We start from the raw sequence: 15,241 nt of genomic DNA on the forward strand, positions 1-15,241 counted from the left end.
ATGTCGAATTAGGCTAGGTGTGGATGCAAATTGAACTTACTAGCTCCGGGAGCTATCCCACACTGCACCACTCTGTTGACGCTCTGGACAGCAGTCCGAGCTTGGATGCTCTGACCAGCCACACAGGAAAAGTCCCGGGAAAATTTGAATTCCTTTTCCTGTCTGGACAGTTAGAATCTCATTTCGTGATTGGACATCGGGGTGAGCTCAGCAGCACTGGCAGCGATGCAGAGCTCTCCAGCAGAGGAGTTCATGTAATCTCTGAATAGAAAGAGGGACCCAGCATAGACTGACCGGGAACTCTTGGATCTGATCGGTGTGTGGGGCGAGGAGTCTGTGCTTTCGGAGCTGCGCTCCAAAAAACGGAATGCAAAGACCTACGAGAAGGTCTCCAAAGCCATGAGAGACAGAGGATACAGCCGGGATGCAACGCAGCGCCGCGTGAAAATCAAGGACCCCAGACAAGGCTACCAAAAAATCAAAGCGACAAACAGATGCTACGGAGCCTGCCACCACTGCCCCACCAGTGACCATGGACTCTGATGATGGGACAGTGTCGACGGCCAGTTCCTCGGCGATGTTCGCGGACGGGGAAGATGAGGAAGGGTTTGTGGAGGACGAGGCAGGCGACAGCGCTTACAACGCTGGTTTCCCCGACAGCCAGGATCTCTTCATCACCGTCACGGAGATCCCCTACCAACCGTCCCTGGCCATTAACCCGGATCCTGAATCAGGGGAAGGAGCAGTCGGTAAGTGCTTTAACCATGTAAACTTTTATTCTTAATATAACAGGAATCTGAAGTATGTGAAAAGGAGGTCTCTCTATATATGGGGATAGAACAGAAATCCTCCTGGGAGATCTCCACGAAGCTCTCCTGGAGGTAATCGAAAAGCCTCCGCAGGAGGTTCCTGGGGAGAGCTGCCTTATTGGGTGCTCCGTGGTAGCACACTTTTCCGCACGAGGCTTTCATGAGGTACTCAGGGAGCATTGCCTCCCCGAGCACGGCTGCATAGGGCCCTGGTTTGTGCTGGCTTTCACGCAGCATGCGCTCTCTATCTCCTTCAGTGACCATCCTCAGGGTGATCTCGCTCGGAGACTCCTGCATCTAATTAGGGGAATTACTGTAATGTTATGCCTGGTCCAAAGTATTTTAAAAAAATCTCCGGACAGACGGCATAGCAGAGACTCAGCACGCTGCTGCGTGACGAGCGTAACGGAAAGCCAAAGAATCAAATGGACGCTCATGGAGGGAGGGGGGACTGAGGACGCAAGGTATCCCACAGTTCCTGCTGTCTCCGAAAAGCATTTGCATTCTTGGCTGAGCTCCAAATGCTTCTAGGGTCAAAAACAGTGTCCGCGGTGGGTCAGGGCATAGCTAGGCAATTTACGCAGCCCCCCACCCACCCCCAGAAGTGAAAGGCAAAAAACAATCCTCTGTTGACTCTTTTACATGTCACCCTATCTTTACTGAATGCTGCAGATAGACGCGATGGTGCAGCACTCAACACCAACATCCTTGCTCCCCCCACGCTATGGATGGCTGATGGTACAATATGGCTGGTATCCGTCCTCATCATCAGCCTATTGGCACATGGGGCAGTGCAGAAGGACTGGTAACCATGCCGACTACCATCTGTCAGGTCCCCCAGTGTCAGGTGAACCTAATTTTTCATAGTAGATGGTGCAGTATGGCTGGTAACCATCGTCATCATAGCAACAGGGGGCTGAGCTTCATCATCCCCCACCCTTCATGTGTAAAGAAAAGATTCAATTGCCCCTAGACTAGCAGCAGGATGCTGGGCTCCTCTCCTCCACACTCCTTAATGTCCTATCTGGACTATCATAGCAACTGGAGGCTGCCTTCGACTCATTTCTCACTAACAAGTCACTGTGTCTTATTCCTGCATTCTTTATTACTTTATCACACAAGTGGGGGGACAATGCTATGGTAGCCCAGGAAGGCTGGGGAAGAATGGAATGAACAGGTGGGGTTGTTGCAGGAGCACCCCCTGTGAATAGCATACAGTTCATAATCTATGCAGGATCTGACACAGAGCAGCTGTGCTCTCTGGTTCTCTGATACAGTGGTTCTCTAGTACACTTGCCCATATTCTAGACAGGACTGATTCTATTTTTAGATACCAAAAAGGAGGGATTGACTCAGGGAGTCATTCCCAATTTTGGGTTTTGCGCCCCTGGCTAAGAGCAGCCAGGGGCACTTATGACAGCAGCAAATGGTGCAGTGCAAAAGGACTGGTAACCATGCCCATCTTACTACCAATTTATGGTATGGGTAGATGGTACAGTATGGCTGGTAACCATCTCTGCTGTCATGCAAAAACAAAAGCATGCTGCTGTGTAGCGCTGCTGGACCGCCTCTGTCAGCGGCATCTAGTACACATACGGTGACAGGCACAAAAGGCAAAACAGGCTCCATGGTTTCCACGCTGTGGCATCTGCCAGGGCAATCCAGGGAAAATGGGCTTGAAATGATTGTCTGCTGTAGCTTTCCCGGAGGAAGGGATGACTGACGACATTTACCCAGAACCACCCGCGAAAATGGTTTTTGCCCCATCAGGCACTGGGATCTCAACCCAGAATTCACAGAGACAGACTACACTGTGTTCATTGTTCGCAAAAATTTATCTTTGCAAGGAATTCACTCCCTTTTTCCCATCACACAGCTTCGACTGTCTCCAGACCTGCCACAGCATCCCCCTCACAGAGGCTGGCAAAGATTAGGCGGCGAAAGAAAAAGACACGGGACGAGATGTTCGCTGAACTTATGGGGTGCTCCCGAGACGAGGCGGACCAGCAGAGCCAGTGGAGGGAGACCCTCTCTCTGTACCAGCACTCACACAGCGAATGGGAGGAGAGGTGGCATGAGGAAGACAAGCAGGCGACTCAAACGCGTCTTGGACTAATGAGGGAGCAAACGGACATGCTCCTGCACCTTGTGCATGTTCTGCAGGACCTCAGGCAGGAGGACAGAGCCCCCCTGCAGTGTATCTGCAACTGCCCTCCCCCGCCACAAAGTCCCATACCCCCCTCACCCAAAATAACCAGAAGGAGGGGCGCCAGAGGCCGTGTAAACTGTCACTGCACCCCAGCAGAGTGGCCAAGTACCCAAAAGCTCTCACACCCTAAATTTTGAGAAGTCCTTTCCTTCCCGCCTCACCCAAGCCCCCATCCCAGTTTCATCCCCTAACTGTCTTGTTGATAATAAAAAATACTTTTCTGTTAATTACTGTTTCCGTCATGTTCTTTTAGAGGAGACTGTGTTTGAAGGGGGGGAAGGGGGTTGGTAATTTGATAGGACAATCACCTTTACCAGGGTACAGACATGGGGGCAGGATCAGCAGCAGGTCACACACACACTGCAGTCAGTACGCACCCTGGTCGGTATGGGAGGTGGTTTGCAGGTTCTGTGTGGGGGGGGGGGTACGTGACTTTGTAGCGGGGGAGGGGGGTTACAGATCTCATGCAACGGTCCCTGTCCTGGACCACAGAGCCACGCAGCAGAGGAATCTGTATCCGTCCTCCCCCGCCAAAAGGCCACATAGCCCCCGCACACAGAGTCCCAAAAAGGAGGGATGGCAGGCTCCGTTGAAACATCCAGTCCGGCACTGCAGACTGCTCTGGGAGCAGGAGCCTGTCATTCCTCGAGTTTACAGGCGGTCTTTACATCACTGCACACCCTACCCAGCACAGTCCGTGTCCCAGTTTCAACCCTGTAACGCAAAATCATCAATAAAGAAACCTTTGTAAAGTTACAGTGGAACATGTATTTTATTTTTAAACGTGTGTTGGAAGTTGGGGAAGCGGGGTGGGCGGGGTATGTAACTGCAGATGATAGTCAACAGTCACTTGGTAAAGAAACGGGCAGGTTCAGCTTCTCTGTAAAGAAACTGAACAGTCACAGGTCACGCTGCTCACTGCTTGCTGGTACTTGAAGAGTTCCTTGTCGCTGTGCAAGGCGCCTGCACAGAGCTTCACAAGCCAGGGCATTAACGGGTAGGCTGGGTCCCCGACGATCACTATAGGCATCTGCACATCCCCAAGACTTATTTTGTGGTCTGGGAAGAAACTACCTTCCTGCAGGCGTCTAAACAGACCAGAGTTCCTGAAAACACGGACGTCATGAACTTTGCCTGGCCACCCGACATTGATGTTGGTAAAACGTCCCCCATGGTCCACCAGTGCTCGCAGCACCATTGAAAAGTAGCCCTATTTCTCAGCAGCTGACTGTGGAATAGGTGGACGATAAGGTGCGAGGAGTTGACAACAGCCATAACTGCAGCGGGATCCATGCTCAAAGTGCTGTGGCGCCCGCGCTGTCACTGAGCAGAAAAGTGCACAAACAGATTGCCCGCAGGCGCTTTCAGGGAGGGAGGGAGGGAGGGCATGATTGACGGTTCAATGATGACAGTTACCCAAAACCACCCTCGACACATTTTTCCCCCCAGCATGCATTGGGGGGAAATCCCAGAATTCCAATGGGCAGCGGGGAGTGCGGGAACTGTGGGATAGCTTCCCACAGTGCACCACTTCCAAAGTCGACACTGGCCCCGTTACTGTGGACTCACACAGTCGAACTAGTGTATTTAGTGTGGATACACAACTTCGACTTCATAAGGTCGATTCCACAAATTCGAATTAAGTTGATTCGAAATAGTCTTGTAGTGTAGACATACCCTTAGTTTATTGCCATGTTCAAACATGTTCAGAAGTACAAGGTGGGATTTGGGATTTGGATGAGGTTAGCAATATTGTATGAGTTTATCTTTTGAAGCTGATTGATAGATTAAGCCAAGAGCTTTTCAGTAGACTATTCCTAAAACAAGATAAATGCATTTACTTGACTACATAAACTGTGGGTTTGGTGGACAGATTAAGCTTTCAGATGCTTTGTTACAGTAGAAAAAGACAATTTGTCACAAAATGACTTTATTTAATGCTGCTAGGAACAAACCCTATTTAGAGAGCGGTAAGTTAATTTTGGCCATTTTAACCTGTAGTGCCATGATAAAATGTTAAATATTTGACCTCACAAGGACTGATAATGTCTTTGTTACAACTGTAATGGCCCTTCAACATATCAGAGTAGTAAGGGACACTGTCAGTCCTGGTATGCCTCTATACTTTCCTTCTTACACTTGGGGTCAAAGTCTGACTCCCCTTACTCATATTGATTAGTACTTTACTCCATAAATCGTCTTACTCATTTTCAGTCAGGTTGCTCAAAGAGTAAAGGGGCAGAATCTCTTTATTGGTGTCTCTTTTTATTTTTATATTTTGATGAGCATTTCAAAAGAGTTGAAAATAGAAAATGTATAAAAGGAAGCACTTTCTGGACAAACTTTCCTAAGCTGACTACAGTCACCAGTACCCGTTGTCATCACAAGCTGTATGTATCATGTAGAGAAGCCCAAACCAGTTTTATTATTGACTCTAACACTATTTGCTAGGGCTCCAATTCTGCTGTGGCAGGCCCTTATGCTCGTAAGTCTCAATGAATCATTCAATCAGACTATTGTACATACCCTCCTATGAACATTGCCTACCTCACAACCAAAGACACTTACTGGAATATTTGGAGGGCAATATTTATACCCTTCAATACAGCCAGTATGCAGTATCCAGTAGTATCACACTTTTTTCTGTTACTGCCCCCCTCAAGGGCCAAAAATATTTGAGCTGAGGGAGTTTTGCCAAACTTGCACTGAGGAACTCAGATCAGGATCCTGTTTGGAATAATATATTCAGTGAAGAAGAATTACAGGGTATTAATTTTTCTCTTTTTGTCTTTCTGCTAACTATTCCCTGCCTGTGGTCGTAGGGCCATTCTTGGTAATACTGTGAAGTAGGAAAGCAGAGGTCAGGCAATTAGACTTGCCTGTGCAGCACTAAATCTGATCCTGAGAGCAAACTAATTAGCAAATTGAACAGGCAGGAGATCACATTAAAACACAGAGCTTGTTTCAAGATGCTGTGCTATCCCACTTACTGCTCACCCTGTAGTTTAAATCCTGCAAAAGGTCCTGAGTTTAAAAAAAAAAAAAAAAGTGGTTTATCTCACCCTAATATTGAACCGCTAGTGGAGTAGTCATTGCAACATAACTTCCCAACATGACTGGGCACTACTAACGGTCCTTGCTCATGCCCAGGACTCTACGCCTATGGTGAAGATGGATTCTGTATCTTGAAAGGGTTGTCTGTCAAACTCATTCTTGGTGACTGGGTGGACTGTGAGAGGTGGCTTTTGTAGGGTGCCTGGCCATGCACCGAGAACACTCTCTAAAGTCAATGGGGAAAGCAAAGAATGCAGGACTGAGCATTGAATAAACATTATTTCCACATTTCTCCATTGCAATAAATTGTTTCATTGAACAGAGAACTATAGGTTTGTATTATTCCCTACTTATTTACTCTATGATGTTATGATTGTGCTTAGAAAATCATAAGTGTCTGCATATTAGAAACCCCCAATGTTACCTATGTGTGAGGGGTTTTTGTTTGTTTGTTTTTGGAGGGGAGAGGAGAGGAGGAGGGGGATTAGTTTAGAGAATAACTTAAAGCACTTTAACGAGAGCTGGTAACATAATTGGGGGCCATTTCCATGGAAGATTGAAACTTTTATTAATAGACTAAAAAGTCAAAAGCCAAACTGGTTGGGGGGGGGGGAGTGGCCTCCACATTGGCCCCAAACCAAAACATTTCAGCTGAAAACATGGATATTTTTGGCTTTTGGGTTCTTGGTTTTCCAACAAAAAATCAAAAATTGTCAAGGATAGCAGACATCTTGAAGAAAATTTTTGTTTAGTTGCAAACCCGATTTTTCTGACCGCCCCCCCGCCCCAAAAAAATCAGCATAAAGTTTTTGACCAGCCCTAGAACTAACACTGACACTAATGGAGTTTATATTAGCATGCACAGAAAATTACAAGTTAAGTTATTTTCCTTTTACTCTCTCAGTGTTGGATTCAGAGTATAAGCATGATTATTCTTTGAGCTATTACTGACAAGTAGCTAGGACTTGGAGTTTAACACAAAATGAACTACGTAGTCTGGCATTTTCATTTTTAAAGAGTTCAATATTTTATATTGTTTGTGAAAATTATTTCCCTTTCCTCATGATACTAAGATAAGGGGTTGTTCAATGATATTGAAAAGCAGCTAATTTAAAACAGAACAAAAGGAAATACTTTTTTCACAAAATAGTTAACCTGTGGGATTCACTGCCACAAGATATCATGATGGCCAGGAGCTTAGTACAGTCAAGTAAGGATTTGACATTTTCTATAGTGAATGAGAACAGCCTCAGTTATATTAGTCAGGACTCTAATTTTTAAGAGTTAACAAATTTCTAATTGATAGGGGTTCTCCTGTGGGTAGCTTATTGTGTAATTGTTTGCTGCAGGGTTTCCTACACATTTTTCTAAAGCAGTTGGTACTGGCCACTCTCAGACTGTCTGGACACAGAGACAGGAGACTGATGTAAATGGATCATTGTTCTGAGTTGATACGTGTGACAGGTTGGACCCCTTCCCATCCGGGGTGCCACCTGATATGCTGGGGTCCCACTGAGCCCACCCATTCCACCAGCCTGGTCTTCTTCACCCTGTCCTTGCTGTGCTAGGTCCTCAAGCCTTATGTCGAACGAACACACACACACACACACACACACACACACACACACACACACGTAAGGCCATGGCCAGCTGCAGACACAGAGTGAAATCAGCTCTGTGTGGGAGGATTCAGCTCAGGGATTTACCCAGCACTCATGTGCACACCTCCTTTGGGCTGTAAAGAGAGATCTGTACAGCACAAGCTCATAAAAATCGCCCCTTTCTTCAATGTGGAGGGAGATATGCACGGCTTTTTGCCCCCCCCCCCCCGATATGAATTGCACAAACTGGGTTTTGAAATGAACAAAAAATAAGTTTACTAACTACAAAAGGTAAATGTTAAGTGATTATAAGGGATAGCAAACAGAACAAAGCAGATTACTGAGCAAATAAAACAAAACACGCAAACTAAGTTTAATGCACTAAAAAACAGGTTACACATAGTAATTTCTCAACCTAAATGTTATTTTAGGCAAGTTGCAGAGTTTCTGCAGCTCAGAGTTCCAGGTATTTCTCTTCATGGGGTAGACCCCGTCTCAGCCTGGACTCAGCCCTTGCCTTTCCTCCAGCTTAGTTTCTTTGCTTCTTCAGGTGTTTTCAGCAATCTTCCTTCTTTGGCAGGGAGGCAGACCCCTGATTGACTCACTTCCCAACCTTAAATAGGATTTACATAAGGCGGGAATCCTTTGTTTCCAGTGGAAAAATACCAGCAGTGTCCAAGGGGTACTCTGTACCAGGTGACATTATCACACAACCTCGCCGTGTTAAAGCAGCCATGAGACAATTTTATTTTTAATGTCCACAGGAAGGAGCGCTGGGAAGATGAGAGATCAGCATATTCAAAGACCCATTGTCTTTCCTAATGGCTCATCCAGGCTGATTGAATAGTGTCTGGGGGCATTTCCCAGGTGTAACCACAACTGTAATTGTTATGTAATCAATATTCCTAACTTCACATACAGAAATGATACCTGTATCTTCGGCTGTCCCTCAATATGAGGATGACATCTGCCAAGGGGGTTCATTGGCAGACTCCAGAGTTTTTAAGTGGCTGAGGAGCCCAATTTTTGCCCTGTAGATTTTCCCACAGAAGTGACAGGTATAATCTTGGAGGAAACATAATTGTTGGCTGGAGTGTTGTGCCCTTTCTTTCCTCCTTGGTCGCTTCTCTGTCTCATGAGCACATCTGTTCTCCTCAAAGTGAGCTGTGGCTTGGTGTATGGTGTGGCGCCACAGTGTTCTGTTCTGTGCCAAGTCCTCCCAGTTTGTTGGGTTGATACCTCCCTTTTTAAGATGTACTTTCGGTATGTCTTTGAAACGCTTCTGCTGCCCGCCACTCACCCTTCTTTCCTGTCTTAGAGAAGAGTACTTGCTTCGGGAGGCGAGTGTCAGGCATACATACGCAATGGCCAGTCCAGCAGAGTTGGTATTTCATGACCTGCACTTCTGTACTGCTGATGTTGGCTGCAGAGATAATGCTGATGTTAGTGCGTTGATCTTCCCAGCTGAACCTGAGAATCCTCCTGAGGCAGCGCTGCTGGAACCACTCCAGCTGCTTGAGATGTCGTCTGTAGGTTACCCAGGTCTCACACCCATAGAGAAGGGTGAGGATGACAACTGGCTTGTAAACCACGATCTTGGTACCAGTTTGTAGATCCCTGTCATTGACTCATTTGAATAGTCTTCCAAAAGATGTGCTAGCACAGCAGATCCTGTATTCAATTTCTGTGTCAATGCTGGCTGTTTGGGAGAGGTGGCTGCCAAGGTACAGAAAATGGTCCACATTTTCCAGGGGTTCTCTGCTGATGGTGATTTGTGCAGTATGAAGAGTAGTTTGTGCAGGTGAGGGTGGGTAGAGTACCTTGGTTTTCCCAATGTTGAGAAAGAGACCCAGGCTGTGATAGGCATCTGCAAAAAAAATGTAGGGTGCTTTGCAGGGGGGTGTGAGTGTGTGCGTGCACAAGGAGGACAGTCATCTGCATTCTGAAGGTCAGTGATGCCTATTTTCATGATCTTTGATTTTGTTTGGAGATGTCGAAGATTGAGGAGTTGGCCATTCATATGATATTCAATCCTGATTCTGTCAGGAAGGTGGTTGCGAATGAGAATCAGGATCATGGCAAGGTACATGGAGAAGAGTGTTGCAGTAGTGACACAGCCCTGCTTGACACGGGTGTGAATGGTGAATCGTTCGGTCTCTGAGCCCTTTGCACAAAATGGTGGCACTCATCCCATCATGGAGCAGTCTGATGATGGAAATGCATTTCTGTGGACAGCCAAACCTACACAACACCTTCCATAAGGCATCATGGTTGATAGTCAAAGGCCTTGGTTAGGTTGATGAATGCCATGAATAGTTTCTGGTGTTGCTTTCTGCACATCTCCTGAATCTGTCATGCCACAAAGATCACATCGGTTGTGCCTCAGGATGGCTTGAAGCCACACTGTGACATCATGTGTGTATACAAATAGGATAATCATATTCAGTAAAACATAACCTTTCCAATGATATCTTACATGAACCATCTTGCATAAAACATCTGAGTTATGCCGTATTCATATCATAACAATATTTCTATGAAGAATATGAGGTGTAGTGCCACAGTATAATTCTTTTTGTTCCCAAGTTTCTGTTTTTAAAACCTGTGGAACTTGAACTGTTCTTCACTCTACATGTATTATTTAAATTATGTGGTGAAAAGTCTGAAAGCAAAAAGTCTGAAATCAAAGAATCCAAAGAGTAATGAGCCATTGAGATGATTTTATTAAAATAAATGACTTCTGCATCATACTTCTTAGCTTTCTGTGATAGTACTTCAGTGCTTTCTGATTAGGACAATAGTGATGAACCAGTCAGGCAGGAAAAGGACAATGAAAATGCATAAATGTACAGGGGAAAGGAGCTGAAGTAATATACCATCCTTCTGCAGGCCTAATTGATCAGTAGATGAGTAATTATGGATGAATTCTTAAAGACATTGATAGACAGTCTCTGCCAGTGTTTTCCAAGTGCGCACCTTCTCATGTGAAAGCAAGTACTACTGGAGTGATAGGGATTGCATTACAATCCCTAAGAGATGTCTAAGATTTAGCAGAGATTATCAATTGTACACATACATTTGGAAAGCTGCTGTCCTTAAAAGCTATAGCTTCTAACCAAGTCACATACAGTATTGATCAAGTGCAGAGAGAGTGCACAAGGAAAGCACTTGCCTTGCACAGTAATTCCAGTAGCCTTTAAGGGACTAACAGTTTTTGAACAACCTTTCTTTAAAAAAAAAAAAAAAAAAAAAGAGGCAGCCCTGGGTTGTCACATAGAATGACCCCACCCCTGTAGGAGTTCATGTTGTACTCTGCATTTATTTAGGGCCTAGTCCTCCTCTCTCTTTTTTAAGTTAGTAGAAGTTTTGTCATTAACCTGTAATTCCAACCCCAAGCGTTTACAAAAAAATTGAGATTTACATTTCTTTTTAATAAATGGGTAATGTGAATAAATGAATATAATACTGGGTTAATGTGCCTCTTCACAAACATAGAACTCAAGCATGCAAACATTTTAATAGATGCTCAACATTAAACACATATGTAGTCCCATGGACAACTTGAAATCTTAAAGCATGAGTAAATGTTTGCAGGATTAGTGTTTTAGATGTGTAGCAAGCCTGTTCTGTAACACCACTGGGTTAAACTTGTATTTTTTCAGATCTCAGGAAAGTTGAAAATCCCAGATTTAATATGTTAACAATTTAAAAAAAATGAAAACAAAAATTAGCAATAGAAGAGTGTGTGAACTGTATTGGCACAGAGAAATTAATTCCTTTTCATTTGAATTTAACATATTTGGATGAAAGTGTTTTGCATTATATGCAGTTTAATTCCGATTGGGTTCCAGCTCAAAAAGATCTTTGATATATGATCACTTTTTAGCACATTTGTCAAAGTAACCTATCTTTTGGTTTCTATTCAGATTTGACCAGCAGATAAACTGCATGAAGCCATTAACTGAGTGGATATAATATCTACAAGAATTTGCAATGATTTTACCATTTTAGTATGTGGTTTTCAGAACACAGGATTTGTGAATTATCAGTCTGGTGGTGGTGATTGATTAGCCTAGTTGTTGACAGGAAGCAGGTAATAGTATTATCCTGTACCAGAAAGTGGAATCAGGTAGCAAGGATTGTAGATACAGAGACATACACACAGAGCTATGTACTGAATATATCAAAATGTTCTCTTAAAGCAATGTAGGGCTGAATTCTTTGATTGCCAGGTGTCACCAATTCAGCAAGACCATCACAGGATTTATAGGGTTCTATTTGAACTGTTCAGTAGGCAGAAATTAAGTTTCCAAATATTGTATTTTTTTTCTCTGGTAAAAGTCTCTAATAGTGTAGTGACTAATGCTTTGATCTTGTACAGACTTCAGCACATGCTTAACTATGCACTGTGAGTGGCTCCATTGTTCTCAGTGGGGCTATTCTGTATGTAAACATAAGCATATCTAAATCTCATCAGGATCAGGTCCTTATTTGAAAAGTTATTGGGAAGTATGAAATAACATCAGATCTAAAGGAATGACAATGAAATATTGATAGAATAGCCACTAGTCACCCTCTTAGTAATCTGAACAACACCAAATGAATTCTTTGAAATAATCAATGTGTGGCAGATGGCTCAACCTGGCTTCTTTTATCAAGTACCATTACCTTTTCTAAACAATATCTGCCTTTTGATACTGCTCTGTAAGCAGAGAAAACAGTAATTCAGAAACACTCTTATCCATAGTTCCATGGTACATGTGTTACAGTTGACATGGAAATATCCTGTTGTGTAGGGAAGCTTCTAATGGTAGTAAAAATCTGGTTCTGGAATGTGATTTATATCTCTATATATCTATAGCTATATATTGAGTTTTCAAATATGCTTGGCATTGTAAACTATGCAAATATAAATTATTTATTTATCTGTACTACCCACAAAGTAGACTAGGCCCAGAGCCCCCCTGTTGGAGGCCTCAAGGTCCTGCCACACCCCTCCCAGGAAAGGAGCAGTAGAGCTGTGTCCTCCAAGTGGTCTAGAGAGACTGTGCAGGAAAGCAGCCAATCGGGGAGGCTGCAAGGGGCTAGCTAATCAGAGCGTTGCAGGCTAGTATAAAAAGGAGCTTCATTGCATAACATGTTCAGTTCCTTGTTGGAGCCAGAGAAGTGCAGTTTTTGCTCCTGGCTGGCCAAAAGGAACTGCAGCACCACAGACAGCTCAGTGCTGGCAGGGACCAGGGGAGCAAAGAAAAGCTCCTGGCTGGTTGCTGGGCCAGCAAATAGAAGAGCCCTTAGGTAAGAGTGAAGCACTGATGAAGGCTGGGGCCACAGGGGATTGGCCCAGGAAACTGAAAGCAGTTTCATTAAAGGGACAGTGTCTGCTATTCTTAGGGTCCCAGGGCTGCGACCTGAGTAGTGGGAGGGCCCGGGTTCCCCCTCTCCCCCCACACAGGCCACTGGGGAAGTGGCCTACAATTGAACAGCCATTAAATCCCCAGAAGGGGATTTGGACTACTTAGTGGTCCAGCTGTAGTGCTGGGGCTAGAAGGGCCCAGAGAGGATGAAACCATTGCCTCCAGGGAGTAAGCCCTTGGGGGGTATTGTCCAATACCAGGGCTGGGACTGTTTAAGGACTGCAGACACACCCAACCAGAAAAGAGCGCTTGCAAGAGGTGTCTGCCATGCCATTACAAACCCACATTGTGCTAGGTGCTGTACATACATACAATAAGAAGCAGTGCTTACCCCAGAGAGTTGACAGTCTGTTTTTGCAAACACAAAGCATGTGCTTAATTTTAAATCTAAGTATGCCACTAAGTATTTGCAGAATCGGGGTACACGTAGGCAAAACAAAGGAAGAATTTCCCCCATTTTACAGATAAAGACCACAGAGATATTAAGTGATTTGCCAGGGGAGGTCTGTGATACTGTTGAGAATTGGATCCGGATCATCTGAGTCCTAGCCCGGTGCCATAACCACAAAATCATCCCTCCTTCTACCTGCCTCCATGAGCTTCCAAACAATCTCCTTTTTAAGACTGAGAGAGAAGTATAACAGTTGACTCTCTTCAGTGTCAGTAAGTAAGTTTTTCTAGAAGCCCTGTTGTCAGCAGTGGTGTAGGTGGCAGAGAAAACTGTACTACTTCAGTGTGACTGCAACAGGAGAGGTTGTCCTTAGGGGGAAGCCAGCATTTACTAATGAACTTTAAATGGATTTTAAATTAATACAAAATTCTGTGTTAATATGCCTGGGTCACTAACATAATGCATGTACAGACTTAAAACTTTACAAACAAATATCTGTGCTGGGAGATAGAATGGCCCATGATGTTAGTAGTGAGAGATTTATGTCAAAGCTTTACAAATGACTAGTGATTTTGAATATTTCAATTTCTAGATGCTGAGCCTGTGTGACACTTTGACTTCTGATTTGCAGAAGGCAGGCGCACAGCCCTATCTGGAAATCAGGTCTTTTTAAAGTTTTCTCAAAGTTGGGCATCCAGAGTCACTGGTCACTTTTGAAAATAGAGGCACTTAATCTCTAGGCTGCCGATTCAAATACAGCCGAGCTAGATAGTGACCTAAATACATTCCCATATGATGGCTTTTTGATGGCCTATGCAAAATGGCAATATTTCAGTCTAGTTCCCAGAGGGTAACCACTAAACCCACCACGATATGGCTCTGTTTGAGAATCTGGCTCACTAGCTCAAGCTGTAGGGACTCATACTTTCAGCTGTGGAGGTCCTCTGCTTAGTCCCCAGTGTCTGCCAAAATGGCAATTGTCATGTTTACATACATGGAATACAGCATGTGGTACATGGAATTACAGCATGTGGTCAGTCTTGGGCCTTTCCTATCCATTGCGTGGATTAGAAGGGAAATGCAACTGATAATCCTAATGAAGAAGTGTGAGGAGGGCAAGGTGGCTGTATGGTATAATTCCCCCAATACATAGCTGCAATTAAACTCTTTGCAAAAATAAATGGTGAGCTTGGTAAGCTATAGAATTGTAGAATTGGAAGGGACCTTGAGTCCCCTGCACTCATGGCAGGACTAAGTGTTATCTAGACCAGCCCTGACTGGTATTTTGAGATTTTTAAGAGCAAGTTAGACAATGACAGAGATGTGGTGAGGCCAGTAGAAAGGAGGCTGGAATCAAGGAGCAGTCACTCTACATTAATGTCAAATGGTGCCTGCATTGACACCATCTCTGTAACTTCCTGAACCAGCACAGGGTGTGACATTCTGCTCAAGACACCCAGAATTATAAGCCGCTGTGTTGTCCTTCTACTGCAGCAGATGTGAGCTTTGCTGGCGATTTAGACTGTGTTCCACCTCCCTGCCACACCAGTCTGTCTGCTTCACCACTAATCTCCTTGAGACTCTGCCAGTCTAAACCTGGCCTTGCAGGTAACATGCAGTGAACCTCAGTTCGCTCTGCAGTGTCCAGTCCCTCTTACTGTGGCACTCACAGAAATTAAGTTAGCTGCTTCCAAAGAGACAGGGCACACATTAACTTCAGTTTTATATGCAGTACTGAGATGGTTTTGTAATTAAACAAGGAT

General features: G+C 44.6%; 1 protein-coding gene across 8 annotated transcripts in view; it reads left to right on the forward strand.

The window, feature by feature from the left end:
- The window catches only part of LOC120371739 (glypican-5-like), a 627,960-nt gene that overhangs the window by 83,825 nt on the left and 528,894 nt on the right, over positions 1-15,241 (forward strand). The gene's annotated exons all lie outside the window — the stretch shown is intronic.

This window comes from Mauremys reevesii, linkage group 9 (genome assembly GCF_016161935.1).
Source record: "Mauremys reevesii isolate NIE-2019 linkage group 9, ASM1616193v1, whole genome shotgun sequence".
NCBI lineage: Eukaryota > Metazoa > Chordata > Testudines > Geoemydidae > Mauremys > Mauremys reevesii.